A 14966-nucleotide genomic window follows, 5' to 3' on the forward strand; every position below is an offset into this window, starting at 1 on the left:
AAAACCTGACCAGCTTCTACATGCCTTAATTCAATAGTCAGTTGTTGTTCATCTGCGTCTAGAATTGTACCATTAAAGTCTTGGTTCCAAAATATCCAGATTTTATTGTTGACATTGGAAGTTGCAAGTTACATGCATAGTTGAATTTTGTAGTAGTTGAGGTATTTGGTTTTAAGAAATGATTCTAGTACAACAATGAAGGAAAGGTTGTAAATTTGTTTCAGAATTCCGAGTCTCTCAATGGCTCCAGAGGTTCTGATACCTCTTGCATTCCAGATTATTGTACTAATCATTAAAGGATGATAGATTTTTTGGATTGTTGGTTGTTACTGGAAGCTGAAGTTGCTCGGCTTCTAGGTAGACTATTTAATTTCAATAATGAGGGTTAGAGTATTATTTCACATTTGGACTTTGGGAGCTCGGATTGACGCAATTTTTGAAGGGACTTTAAAGGAGTTGATTGCGGTAGGTGATACTAACTCGAATTTGGTTAATATACATAAATCTATTAGTGTTTTTACCATTTAATTAGTGTTTTGGGTTTGAAAATTTGAGAAAATTATAGAAACTTCATAAACTATATTTTAAGAATTTGAAAGGTGATTTGATGTTGGAATTGGATGATTTTGGTGTAGTTGGACTCACTATTGAATGGGTGTTCGAATTTTATAAATTTTGTTGGATTCCGAGATGTAGGCCCGGGGTTGAATTTTTGGGTTGACTTTTGACTTTGGTTAAAAAACTTAACTTTATCATATGGAATTGATTTCTACAGCTTGTATTGATTGTATTAAGTTGTATATGGCTAGATTCGAGTCGTTCGGAGGCCGATTCGTGTGGCAAGGGCTTGTTTGAGTTGTGATTTACACGGTTTGAGGTAAGTAATACTTCTAAACTTGATACTGAGGGTATGAATTCCTGAAATACGTATTGTGTGGTTGGTGTTGAGGTGACGCACATGCTAGGTGATAGGCGTGTGGGCGTTCAACGTGAAAATTGTGACTCGATTATTTTCATGGTACCTTGTAGTTATCAAACCTTATTGATATTCATGTAATCCCTACGTGTTAGAGAAATTGAGCTATGATCCATCTTAGAAATCATTTTTAGGCTATATGCTTATTCCGTTGGGACCCGCTAAGGTCATTTATATTGTTGAATTAATTGTTTAAACTACAATTATATACCCAGTCACATTCATCATTTGCATACCATAGCTCAGTCTCTGTTGTCATTTATTATTACATCATGTTATCATTGTTTGGGCTGATTGACATAAGATTTACGAGCCCGAGAGACTGGAGATATTGATTACTGAGTTGGGGCCTGCGAGCCGTATTGTTAGTGAGGCTGTGGATAGGGTTGTTCATAAAAATCAGAAAACCCGAAACAAACTGAAAACCAAACCAAACCGACCAAAAAAACAGATACTTTTTGGTTTGGTTTTAAATTTTAACAACCGATCAAATTTGGTTTGGTTGTGGTTTTAATCAGAAAAAAACCGAGAAAACCGAACCAAACTGACTATAGGAGTAGCTATTTCAAATTTATTATTTCACCTATATATGTGTATATTTTTATACCAAGTTAAAAAATTTATGGTAAATGTTAATCTTTTGCACTTTTACTATATTTTTTTACCATTACATTCTAGTTTGATTGGTAGATTTCTTTTGTTAAATGTAAGAATCTATTTCATGTTAAAAATAATATATTTTTAACTGAGTCCTTAAATTATTCATCACTATTTGATTAAATTATCATCAACATATCTTGGTAAATGATAGATTTCTCAAAAGAAAATTGACTTGATAGTGTTACGTTGAAAATGTAGTCGTCGAAATATGTATTTGGTAGTGTATGTCTTATATTTAAGAAAAACCCAACAAATAACCAAAAAAATTGAAAAACCCATAAAACCCGAAATAAACCGAATCGAAAAAAATTGACTTAATTGGTTTGGTTTGGTTCTAATATTTGAAAAACCGACTTACTTGGTTTGGTTTATTTTTAGGGAAAAATCGATCCAAACCGAACCATGAACACCCTTAGTTGTGAATCGGGCTGCACGCCGCAGTAAGCCTATTGTCATTATATATATTATTATTATGGATCGAGATGCACATTGTAGTAGGCCTTATAGGCTTTATCTATTATTATGGGATTGGGTTTCACGTCGCAGGTGGCCATATCAGCTTTATATTAGCGCTTGGGCAGGATCCGCCCCTCTAGAGTCTAACATAGCAGTAGTGACCACAAGTACCGTACAGTGCTGAGTGATTGAGTGAGTGTTGAGACAATCAGATTGAGTACTCTGAGAGCATAAGTACCTGGGTGTGTTACGGTGATGCATTGCATTTGACATGTAGATATAGAGATATAACATTTCTCATATCAGTTATATTTGGCATATTTTATCAGTGTTGAGCTTAAATCATTAAACTTAAAAGCATATCTACATTTTTTACTGTGTACGCATTGATTATGAGATTTCTTTGAGTTATTACTATTTTTTCCATGTTACAACTCTACTGTTATTATCTGGATTTGGACTGTAACTTTCTGATCTCGTCATTGCTTTTAGCCCAAGGTTGGTCATGTTATTTATTGAGTACATTGGGTCGGTTGTACTCATATTACACTCTATACTTCGTGTGTAAATCCAGGTATATCTGGACCGGTGGTTACTAGACTTGGAGCAGTATCTACTTGGAGATTATTGAGGTAGCTGCTATAGCGTCCACATACCTCGACTCTCCTTCTTTTCAGTTTTATTTTGTATTGTTCTATCTTTCCAGATAATTATATTAAAAGTTTTGATTGCGTTGACACTTAGTAGCTCATGTACTCGGTGACACCTCAATTTTAGGAGATCTTGTAGTTGTTCTTATCGATTATCTATGATAATTTTCAATATTAAACTTATTACAGCATGTCTTAATCTAAATGCATAGTTAATTTGAGATTGTCGGCTTGCCTTGTACTATGATAGGAGTCATCACAACATGTTGAGAATTGGGATCGTGACATGAGTCCATACATTAGGTATAAATTCCATTTTGTTATAAATATATATTGTATTATGGATGTTCATTTAGTACGCCGTTGTAAATAAGCTTCATGAAGAAGCTTATCCATATGGGACTCCGCCGTAAATAGAGTTATCTATTTAGTACTCTATTGGAAATAAGCTTCCTGAAGAAGCTTATCATTACGGTACTCCGTTATGGATAAATATTACCCCCGGCAGAAGATTATCTATATCTGATACAGTAGCAACTTGCAAGAAGCTTACACAACAGCTTGCAATAGCAGCTAACACAACAGCTTGCAGTAGCAGCTTACACAGCAACTTACAGTAGCAGCTTACAAGCAACTTGCAGTAGCAGCTTACACAGCAGCTTGCAGTAGTAGCTTACATAGCAACTTCCTTTCTTCTATAAATAGAGGAGATTTCAGTTCATTATGTACATGAATTTGAAGTTGAATAATAAATTTCTCTCTCTCTACTTGCCTTTGATTTCTTTACTTTAAAGTCTTTATTTTATAACACGTTATCAGCACGAGACTCTACCATTTTAAACACTTACTTCGAATTTAATTTCTATTTCAGTGTCCATCTCTGATGTAAGGCGAAGCTCTTATGTCCGTGGTTAGATCTTGTTCATTCCGAGTACCATAAGGCTGAATATACCCTTGAGGTGGTGAGTTTTTCTTCTTGGTTGTAGTGATGTACATATCACTTACATCTGGAGTGGCAAAATTTTCGTAATTTAATTTGAGCCTTTTGCTTATACTTTAATATCTTTATCATCGCCTGCTTGGTTATGTGTTACGTATACAATACCTATTTTGGTATTTGTTTTCATCCTTATTATCTTAATAAAGGATTACAAAATGGATAACATTGTTAGATCCACTTAAACTCCAGCAAAGTTTACAAGAAATATACAACCGCCAGAAGTGATTATGTTTTGTATATATCATTGTAACTAAATTTTGTTAACCACCAGAAGTGGTATATGCCTATAACTACCAGAAGTGATAATTTAGGCTTTCTATGGTTACAATTGAAGATAAGTTAGAGAAAATTTCTCTATATTACTTGCATGCCTCGATTTGCTCCTGAAGTAGCAATATCTTAAAAGTGGTTCTAAGCCGTCACACAATTTGGTGTGATTAATGCACGCTCAAATAATTATGGTTTGTTCCCTGAAGGATGAGAACTTTTGATAAATATTAATCCATTCATGAAGTGAATGTGACAATATTAATAAAGCTCGTAAATATGAACACGCTTTTTGATGTGAATATATTATAATTCACCTCTAGAAGAGGTAATATGCTTGAGGGAATATATACTCAATATTTTGTATTTTAAATTTTTTTCATGAAGAAGTAACACAATTGAAATTTTCTCCTGAAGCAGGAAAATATTATGAAACTGTATTTTTCTGTGCTTAAACAAAATAATAAGCTTCAAAGTTATTTTTGAAGCACAGAGTGAATGAAGAAATACCACAACTCACATCCTGAAGAGGTAGAATAACAAAGGATATAAATCTTATTATGGCATAAAGATCATTGTCACATGTACCCGTTGTACGTAAAATATCTTGAAAAATTTTATATCATTCCAAGGCAAAAGTATTCTTGTAGAATATTTTCTACTACAACCACATTAATATGTTATAGTTAGTTATCGAGTTCCCCGAAGGAAATAACAACTCATGTATCTTTCCTTGAAGGATGTAATGACTATGTGGTTACTCTTTGATATAAAATATTCAGATGCTAATGGCGTTTCTCCCTGAAGGAGATATTTGTCACAAAGTTGGTAGTAAAAATATTAAAATTCATAATTTCTTGCATTTATAAATTTAGAATTGTCTCTATATTGTTAATTTGATTATGATTTTCTCTCATGACACCAAAAGTGTCTGAGCACTATTTGGTAGTACAAAATTTATCAAAAGCTCCTGAAGAGCTAAATGTTTGTTAGAAGATACATGATACAAGTAGTGTCTGAATAATATTTGATTGTGAAAAATAAATTGAAGGTTCCCGAAGAGCTTATATGCAAATTTGTCATTCATATTATATGATTGTGGTAAAAACATATGTTGTAGTAAACCTGAAGTTTACATTACAACTGGCTATCATATTGAGACTACAAATGATTGGAAGATTGTAAATCTTCACGTTTCCACAATCATAGGGGGTAAAATAATATGTATATGAGAAGTTACCCGCCTTATATCTTCAATTTGTACTACATCATGTATCATAGTAAAGCAGAAGTTTACTAATGCAAAAGTTTATGTCATAGTAAACGAGAAGTTTGCTAAGAGATAGCATATGTCATGATAAACTTGGAGTTTTCATTTGCCAATTTTAAAATGAGCTATTTGTGAATTCTGATAAGTAGATACTGAAGAACCAGAAGATTCTTCAATAATTCTCTTGTGCTGCTTGTTCTCATAATAAATTAGTTATACCAACTAAAGTTGGACCAAGACTCCTGAATTTTGGAATATATAAAGGTGAATATGGGCTCATTCACCTATCATGTGAGCCACTTATAGATGCATATATAAGATGGTTACATGTATGTTCATTGTCAACCTGCAATTTGGCATTTGAAATTGTTTTTCTCTACTAAGAGCATAACTTTCAGATTATGAAATCAAGACAGTTCATCTTGATAATGCTAGTTTACATCCAAGCTAGTTTAGTATTGAATACTTCCTATAAATGGCTAAACCATTGCTTATGAGAAAAGTTTCATGTGTTGGTCTAACATTTTCTAAATTGCATATAGCAGCACTTGTATGCATCAGACCAATAATATATGATAAGTCCTCCCCTCATAATTGGTTTAGGATCAGAAACCAAATATTTTTACTATCTTTTGATGTGTGATATATGATTAATTTCTCTACCACAATGCACAAAGATATGTTTCCCAAAGAAGATTAGGGATATATGTTAGTTTTTCTAACAATTGGGGGATGGAATAAACAACTGAAAAATATACTATATAAATCGAATTATCATCAATATGATCCTCACATAGAAGATAATTCAAGTAAAATGTCAGAAGCATTTGCTGATCCAAAATTAAATATCATATTTCAGCTGCAAATGCTCCTATTAAAAGTAAAGTCCCTGAAGGATAGAATTTATTGTACGTATGAAGCGTGCTAGACCAATCGGTTCCAAAGGTAACAGTCCTTGAAAAATGATAGGAGCTAATGATCAAAATAATCATAATGAGGAGGAAATGAGCTCTAGAAGAGTCCACGACATAACATTTCATGAAACTCCATAAGAAGTTCAGGTACCTGAAAATAAAGAAAGTGATGAGATCTCAACAAGTTATGTCGCTTGCGAACCGATACAAAATGATCGTCGATGATATATTTGATATAATATAGTGCACAATACTGTGAAATATTGTGAGGATCGGACCAGTAATCCAGACACCTAAAGATGTCATGTCATTTAAATGCGAGCCATAACCTATATGATTCATATGATTAAATCTCTATAGAGATCCCTGAAGGATTTAAAATGCCTGAAGCATATAGTTCAAAGTCTCGAGAAATGTACTCGATCAATTATAAAGATCTTTGTACGGTTTAAAGCAATCTGGGCATATGTGGTACTATCGCCTCAGTGAATATTTGCTTAAAGAAAGTTACATATATAATGTTATCTTTCCATGTATTCAGAATTTGATATACTTGTTTTTTATGTTGATGACATAAATCTTATTGGAACTCCAGAAGAGCTCCAAAAGGCAATTGAATATCTTAAGAAAGAATTTGAGATGAAAGATCTTGAAAATACAAAACTTTATCTTGGTTTGCAAATTTAGGGGACATGATCTTTATCCATCAATCTGCCTATACAGAAAGGGTCTTAAAACGCTTTTACATGGACAAAGCGTACCCATTAAAGTGGATGAGGATTTGTTCCGGCCTCCAAAGAGGATGAGGAACTCTGTGGTCCCGAAGTATCCTATCTCAGTGCAATTGGTGCACTAATGTATCTCGCTAATGCTACAAGGACTGACATAGCATTTTCTGTTAATTTACTAGCAAGATATAGTTCCTCCTACACGGATTAAGGATCCGTTCTTACCTCTAGAAGAGGATGATGAACTCCTTGGTCCTGATATACCCAAGTCTCTGCACTGTACTCTTTTTTCCTTGCTCAGGTTTTTTTTTCCCACTGGATTTTTCCTGGTAAAGTTTTTAATGAGGAAGCTTGCAATATACATTATTAGTGTACTCTTTTTCCTTGACTAGAATTTTTTTTTTCCCCACAGAATTTTTCGTAGTAAGGTTTTAACGAGGCACATAATAATGAACATCCAAGGGGGAGTGTTTTGAAAATATTATTATGGATGTTCATTTATTATTTCGCTGTAGATAATCTTCCTAAAGAAGATTATTCATTTAGTATTTCATTGAAGTTTTCTACAAACAGTTGATGCAGGCAGGTTGCAAGCAACTCAATGAAATGACTTGTAGCAGCTTCTTGATTTGATGAGATTAGTTTATATCGATGTGAAATAGTGGTGGATAATATTCTCTACAAATTCAACTTTTAAGAAGATGGAATACAAGATTGGAATGCGGAGACTCGAATATTTGAAACAAGGTTTTCATCAGGGGGAGTAAAATCGCGATGCACTTTTTTTTCCTTACTAAGGTTTTTCCCACGAGGTTTTCCTTATAAGGTTTTTAATGAGGCACTTAGCAATGCGTATTACTAAATATGTGTACTCTTTTTCCTTCACTAGGATTTTTTCACACAGGGTGTTTCCTAGTAAGGTTCTAATGAGGCACATTATCCTTTAATGAACATCCAATGAGGAGTGTTATAAATATATATTATATTATGGATGTTCATTTAGTACGTCGTTGTAAATAAGCTTCTTGAAGAAGCTTATCCATATGGGACTCCGCCGTAAATATAGTTATCTATTTAGTACTCTATTGTAAATAAGCTTCCTGAAGAAGCTTATCATTACGGTACTCCGTTATGGATAAATATTACCCCCGGCAGAAGATTATCTATATTTGGTACAGTAGCAACTTACAAGCAACTTACAAGAAGCTTACACAGCAGCTTGCAGTAACAGCTTACAAGCAGCTAACACAACAGCTTGCAGTAGCAGCTTGCAGTAGCAGCTTACACAGCAACCTCATTTCTTCTATAAATAAAGGAGATTTCAGTTCATTATGTACATGAATTTGAAGTTGAATAATAAACCTCTCTCTACTTGTCTTTGATTTCTTTACTTTAAAGTCTTTATTTTATAATACATTTTTATTATTCATATTCCTCTTCCTTCTAAAAGAGAAAATAAACAATGTTTAAAAAAAATATGAAAAGATGTGTACTACGTGCATATAATTATTACGAAAATATTCATCACTATCAATTACTTGACCAGTAAAATGTTCTTGAAGGAAATCTCAACACATAATGTACGTAGTATAGTTATGTGGCCTTTGGAAACCTCGTAGAGTTACCAAGTGAAAATATAATATAAAACCCTAAGGTCAACTGATATTTTATTCTACTTTTTGAAGATCGAACACAATTTTAAAATTATCAATAACATCTCCTTTTAGCTCAATGGTTAGTCGGCTATCCCCCTAAGAATAAAAAAGAGAACAAATTAAAGAATAACCATTTCATGATTTTCAAATGCAGTTGAATCCACTATGGCTACGTCTTGCAAATTGCTAATGTTAAATATATGTTTGACACAAATATGATCAATGAGCTTATGGGTCCATTGGGGTCAACAATTTTATAAATCCTAGACTGGCTCTAAAATAAAAGGTGCATATATACGTACTCCTTTAGACCTTAAAAGGAAAAAAGAACTTGGAATTGAATTTTCTTGTCAAAGGGGTAAGCAATAAGACAAGTTGCATTGTGGCCTTTCTATTGTAAGTTGTAACATGCAAATTGAAATAACTTATTGCAGCCGTTCCTATTCAAATACGGAGAATAAGCATTTAACACTTTTTGATCATTACTCAAACAAACAAATTAAGTGTGGATACTCTTCGACCACTCCAAATTAATGAGCAACTTATAGTAATTTGCAAGGCATATTGATTTGTGGGATGAAGGATATCAAGTTACATTATCAATTCAATCGATCGAGATAAGTCTTCTACATCTTATTCGATATTTTCTAAGTACTAAATTAGTTTAGCAATTTCTTATGTCTAGATTACATATTGTAGTTGATCCTATGTCACTGTTGCAATATTCTTTGCTTCAGGCAAGAAAGTAGTATTACTAGTAATTTATCTCTTCATATATATGCTAAACCTGAAACACAAAACAATATCTCCTAACCATTTCTGGTTTTGTGTTTTTTCCTTTTTCGCCAGAAGAGGGGCTTACTAGGATTAGGATATCTAATTGATAATAATATGGTTGAGCATGGATGCGGATTAAGATTTAAATTTGATGGGTTCGACTTTTAAGGTTCTTAGTATTGAACTTACTAGTCTAAGGGTACACGCTTTGCACGTGTTTCCTATGTCAATAAGTAAATAATTTTTAAAATTACATAAGTACTATTAAACAATGTCTTTGACTTGTAATAAAAATAAAATGTATAACTTTCTAAGAATATCCATATGTTGATCCCAAATCCAACCCAATAAAAGTCCTTAAAGTTTTGTAAGAATATCTTATGAAAATTATTGCTATTTTATGCCTTAATATCGAACAAATAACTAAAAAAAATACTTTTATCACGATGAGGCTATCTTTTAGCTCTTGTGAAAAAATTAACAAGTGGAAATATAAGCTTTAAAAATGACTAATATAAATATCGAGTCAATAATTTACAATAATAAAGTAATATAAAAGAAATATAAGGAGCTGTCATTGCTGTCATTTGTTAGAATATTTGTAAAAGAAAAACTAATTAGCAATAACTCATTTAGAATATATTTTAACTTGTATCATTTCATCCTTATTATTTTACGTTTGCATACGTTAATAGAAAAATAATTATTGATTGTATGTTATTTTAAAATTAGTGAACAAATTCTATACTCTTATAATAGATGATGTTTGCAAGTCAAAATAATTATTGAGTGAGTCAAAACAATTTATTAAAAATCTTAATATTCAAAATTATAAATATTAAAATTTACGTAATTGAAATAAAGAGTTATTTAATAACTAAAATTTTAGTTGATTTAAAATCAAATAAATAATTAAATATAGTGAAAAAAATTTGTATCCAAAAATATTAAATTATTAGATAAAAGAGATAAATAAATATTAGATTAACGTTGATATTATTATAAGCAAATTGTTTGAATGGTATAAGGTAAACTTAATTCATTTTGATGCCCTATATATTATGATTTCTTGTGTAATCGTTCAAATAAGAAAAAAATTAATAAGTAAAATGTTTATTTTAAAGTGTTAAATATTAGGAAAATAATTAAATGATTATTTTATCTAACATAAACTCTATTTTAAAAGAGTTGGAAAGACTAACGACATTTTGCTAAAATTTTCGTGTTTTTAATATAGTATAGATATATAGATAAATAGAAAGGTAGATAAGTTTAGATCCCATATTTGTTATATATATATATATATATATATATATATATATATATATATATATATATATATTCTTTACGTCGAAAATACTATGTTTGGATGATCGCATTGCCTAAGAGCTACGTCTACCACTTCTACCACTTCTACTGCCGATGGCAATGCCCTTGCTACTATTATCTAGTTTATAACTAAAATCCTTCATTAACCCAAAAAAAAAAAAAAAATGTGGGGCCGTTTCAATTTAGACTTGCGTATGAATTTTATTTTTATTTGATATTTGTCTTACGTATATGGGAAATCCATGCCTACAGTGATGGATGCAGGATCTCCACGAAAGAGGTTCAAAAACAAAAGTTGTAACTAGTGAGAGTTGAACCTATAACCTTAGGAAAGTTTTGAACTCCCTTGACCAGTAAGCTACATTTTTGGATTGTGTTAAGAAGGTTCAAAACTTAATATATAGAGGTAAAAACCAGATTTTGCCTTATATATACACAGGGGCGAAGGCACACTTGGGCAAGGGTGGTCAACTGACCACCCTTTATCAGAAAATTACACTGTTTATATAGGTAAAATATTAGATTTTAGAGGTACATAACATGAATTGAACACCCTTTGTCGGATTATTTGTTTACTTATTTCAAGTTTGAACACTCTTGAGAAAATTTTTGACTTCGCCACTGTATATACAATATAATTTTTCGGCGAAGGGAGTTTGGGTGAACCCCTCCGCCCCTAAATTCGCCCCTGCATGCCTATAGTATGCTTTTAACGTCATATTTTGCAAAAATAACCCAATAAAGAGAACAGACCGCAACTTCTTTGAGGAAAAACAAAAGATGATCTTTATATCTTTGCATGCCACTAGTTTCTTCTGCGGTCGGTAATTTAACTATCTTTATTCCGACATGCAATTTACTATGAATATATTGAGATATTGATTTTATAGTACTTTATTTTACGATTCTTTTTCAACGTTTCCAAAAGTTATCCATCTTCTCAAGTTCGAAATGCTTTCAGAATTTCATTAGAGGATAATTAGGCCACTCATTATAAGCAAAGGGTCGCAGAAACCTTGAAGAGCCAAGGGACACAAAAATGATTAGGAGAATAATTAGTATTTATTAGTAATATGATAACATAAATTACTATTACAACCTGCTCTTGAAGATTGATGAGATAATAATTACAAAAAAAAAAAAAAAATCCTCTAAATTATTAACAACCTAAAATCTAGCGGCCTCCTTATCTCTTCACTTTCATAGTTGTCAAAACAACATCTGACTAATATTAAATTACTTGAAGAAGTGTCAAACTTCGTAAGGCCGGTTCTATACATATCATCAAATTAATCTTGTTGAACATCGTCTTCATTTCCTATAATTGCAATTTCCTAATGTTGATTTAGCATCTATCATTGGCTACATTCTCTGTTTCTAATCAAACATAGATAAATATTTGATATTGACTTAATTCGTTGCATAGACACGCGCATATATATACAGAGAAGCCTTACCTTGGAAAAATGATTCAGGCCCCTTTATTTAGTATTTAACGTTATCCCATAAGTAACCATGATTCTTCTTGTATATTATGCACATAATTAAGGTGTTGCAAAGCAACTATTTATGTTTTTTTCTTTGTGCAGACCCCTTTATTCTCCAACTTATTTCGGATTGAAGCGTAGTTGTTGTTATAACTATCCCCTTTTAAATATTATCTGTTTAATTTAAACTACATCTACTCAATATTCAAACAAAGCGTGTTTCTGCGTGTATGTTACATACAGGACAAACTCAACAAAGCATGATTAATCTTAAGTTTTCCTGCTATAATTATTCTAATGATCACGTACGTAAAAGAAATGAAACTAAAAGCTAAAGCCCCAAAAGTCCACCATCTAAAATAGATTATCTGAATAAACAATACAGAATTAGAGTGTAATGCAATGTTAATTAACTAGACAACTTTAATTATGCACCCTAGCTAGAAAACAAAGTACAACTCTCCTATGTGCTGTATACACCACAGCTTCGATAATAGTTTCTTAAACCATTGTGGATTTGCATCTTTATTCATAAAAAATGCAATGTCAATTTTATTGTAGAATATACCCAAAAGCCAGAACGTGTTAGATCTCCAGAAAGAGAATCTTATATATGCATGCAAATTGCAATCAAAATTGGATTGCAATCTTATACACGTCGGAGCTGGTTTTAAATTGTTTTTTCTTGATTCTTTGGAACCTTAAAAGGATGTCACCTTTTGGTACAGTCTTAAGGCTAAACATCCCTCACAAAAGCCTAAAAGACTATACACATTTCATAAGTTAAAACTGTTGGATTCTGAATCTCCTTCTGATTCTCCTCTATGGAAATGAATATTTGTTTAATAGAAGATCAGGTTGTTCTAATAGTTATACTCTGATAAAAAGATAATATACTCATCACATGTCCATTCTTATTTAGAGAGGTGGTTCAGGTTTGTTTTCCCTAATAATGTCATTTGAGAAAATTAATTAGGGAGTAATTAAGAAGTGAAGTTGCTTGATTCCTTGACCTTATTATTTAATTATCTAACTCCTTGCTAATGCCAGCGGTTTCTGACTATTTTATGTAGGGTCACTCTATTATCATCAGTTGATATTGGCAAAAATCAAGGTCAAATGGTTGTGAATATATTGAAAATTAATTCTTTAGGTTATATATCTGGGACAAGCATTTAGCACCTTTCTCTTTTTAATTTATTACACCTTATTCCAACAACTTTTTGCTTCTTTTTAGAAGAAATATTTAGAAAAGAAAATGAAGAATCAAGCGGAATAAAGCTAAAAAATACATCAAGGAGCTTGAGGTAGGATTGCGTTTGCGTTTCATCTTATATAGAAAATTAGTTGTTGTGTAAATTTAACGGACTAAATTAATAATAACAATAATAAAAGTTGAAACCAAGATTCCTCATTTTCTAGGTGTTAGCCTTAGAGGGTGTTTGGCTAAGCTTATAAGTTGGTCAAATTAGCTTATAAGCCAAAAATAAACCAAAAACCATAAGTTGGTCTCCCCCAACTTATCAAATTCCAGCTTATAAGCATTTTAGGTTTGACCAAAATATTTACTATTCTATCCCTAAAATATTTCTTTTTAAAACAAAATTGTTTGTATACCCAGTTCTTCAGTTGCTTATTATTAATTTCTACACTTTTATCCAAACACGTAACTGCTTATTTTTTAAATCAGCTTCAACATTTAAAAGTGTTTTTCAACACTTAATGCTTATCAGCTACTCTAAATCAGCTAAGCCAAACGGGCTATTAATGTAACTACAGCATTACGTATATTCAGCTTCATAAATTTATATATACTCGTGATCAGTTTAACCTCTATGCATTGTTTGTGAAATAATTTTTGCACTAGATTATTTAAATGATAATAACCGTATGAAACAAGTGGAATTAGTATCTAGAGAAAATAAGATAGATAACCTATTACAGCAGAATACATTATATCAATAATATAAAAATTGTACATATTAGTTAAAGCCTATGCTCTATACAAGTTATGCATATCGGGAACTCCGACTAACTTATCTTATTAAACGTCTTCCTTAGATAGCCTAAGAGTTTGTTTGGTAGGTGGGATAAGGAATAATAATCTCGATCTCCTATTTTATTGAATTTTTTTGAATCCGAATTTAGCAATTTCCGGATTAATTAATCCAATAATTAAGTATTACTCTATCCCACATTGAGAGAGTGGGATAATATCCCTAGACTAATTAATTCCAGGATAAACACTAAAATGATAAGAGGTGCCCTTCTCCCAAAGTCATTTAAATCATCCAAGTTAAAATTGAAAATACAAGTTTATCCTAAGTTATGTGGCATACACCAAACACATGTTCATATTATATTCCTAATATTTTGTCTAATGAACTAATTATCTTTCGATAAAAATATATTTACTAAATAATCCTGTTATTATTATTTTTTATATTATAATCTCAGGATAACTTGTTCCCAACCGACTCTAAGTGTGGTAACTCTCTTATTCGTGGCTATGGCTAGGGGTGGCAAAATGATTTAAAAAAAGAGTTAACCACCTATATTATCCATTAAAAATGGGTTGGATAATGAACTTTTTAAAAACGGATCAAATATAGATAAGAATCATATTATCCATTTTCTAAATGTATAATCTATGGGTAACCGATAGGTCTAACTTTTACATTTGTAAAGCCTCAAATTGGGTGTTCCTCAAGTTAGGAGACTGAGAATTCTCCCAAAAATGTCATATACAAGAATTCATGGATAATATGGTTACCCATTATCCGTCGGTTAACCCGTT

The sequence above is a fragment of the Nicotiana sylvestris genome, chromosome 3 (assembly GCF_000393655.2).
Source record: "Nicotiana sylvestris chromosome 3, ASM39365v2, whole genome shotgun sequence".
NCBI classification, from domain to species: Eukaryota; Viridiplantae; Streptophyta; class Magnoliopsida; order Solanales; family Solanaceae; genus Nicotiana; species Nicotiana sylvestris.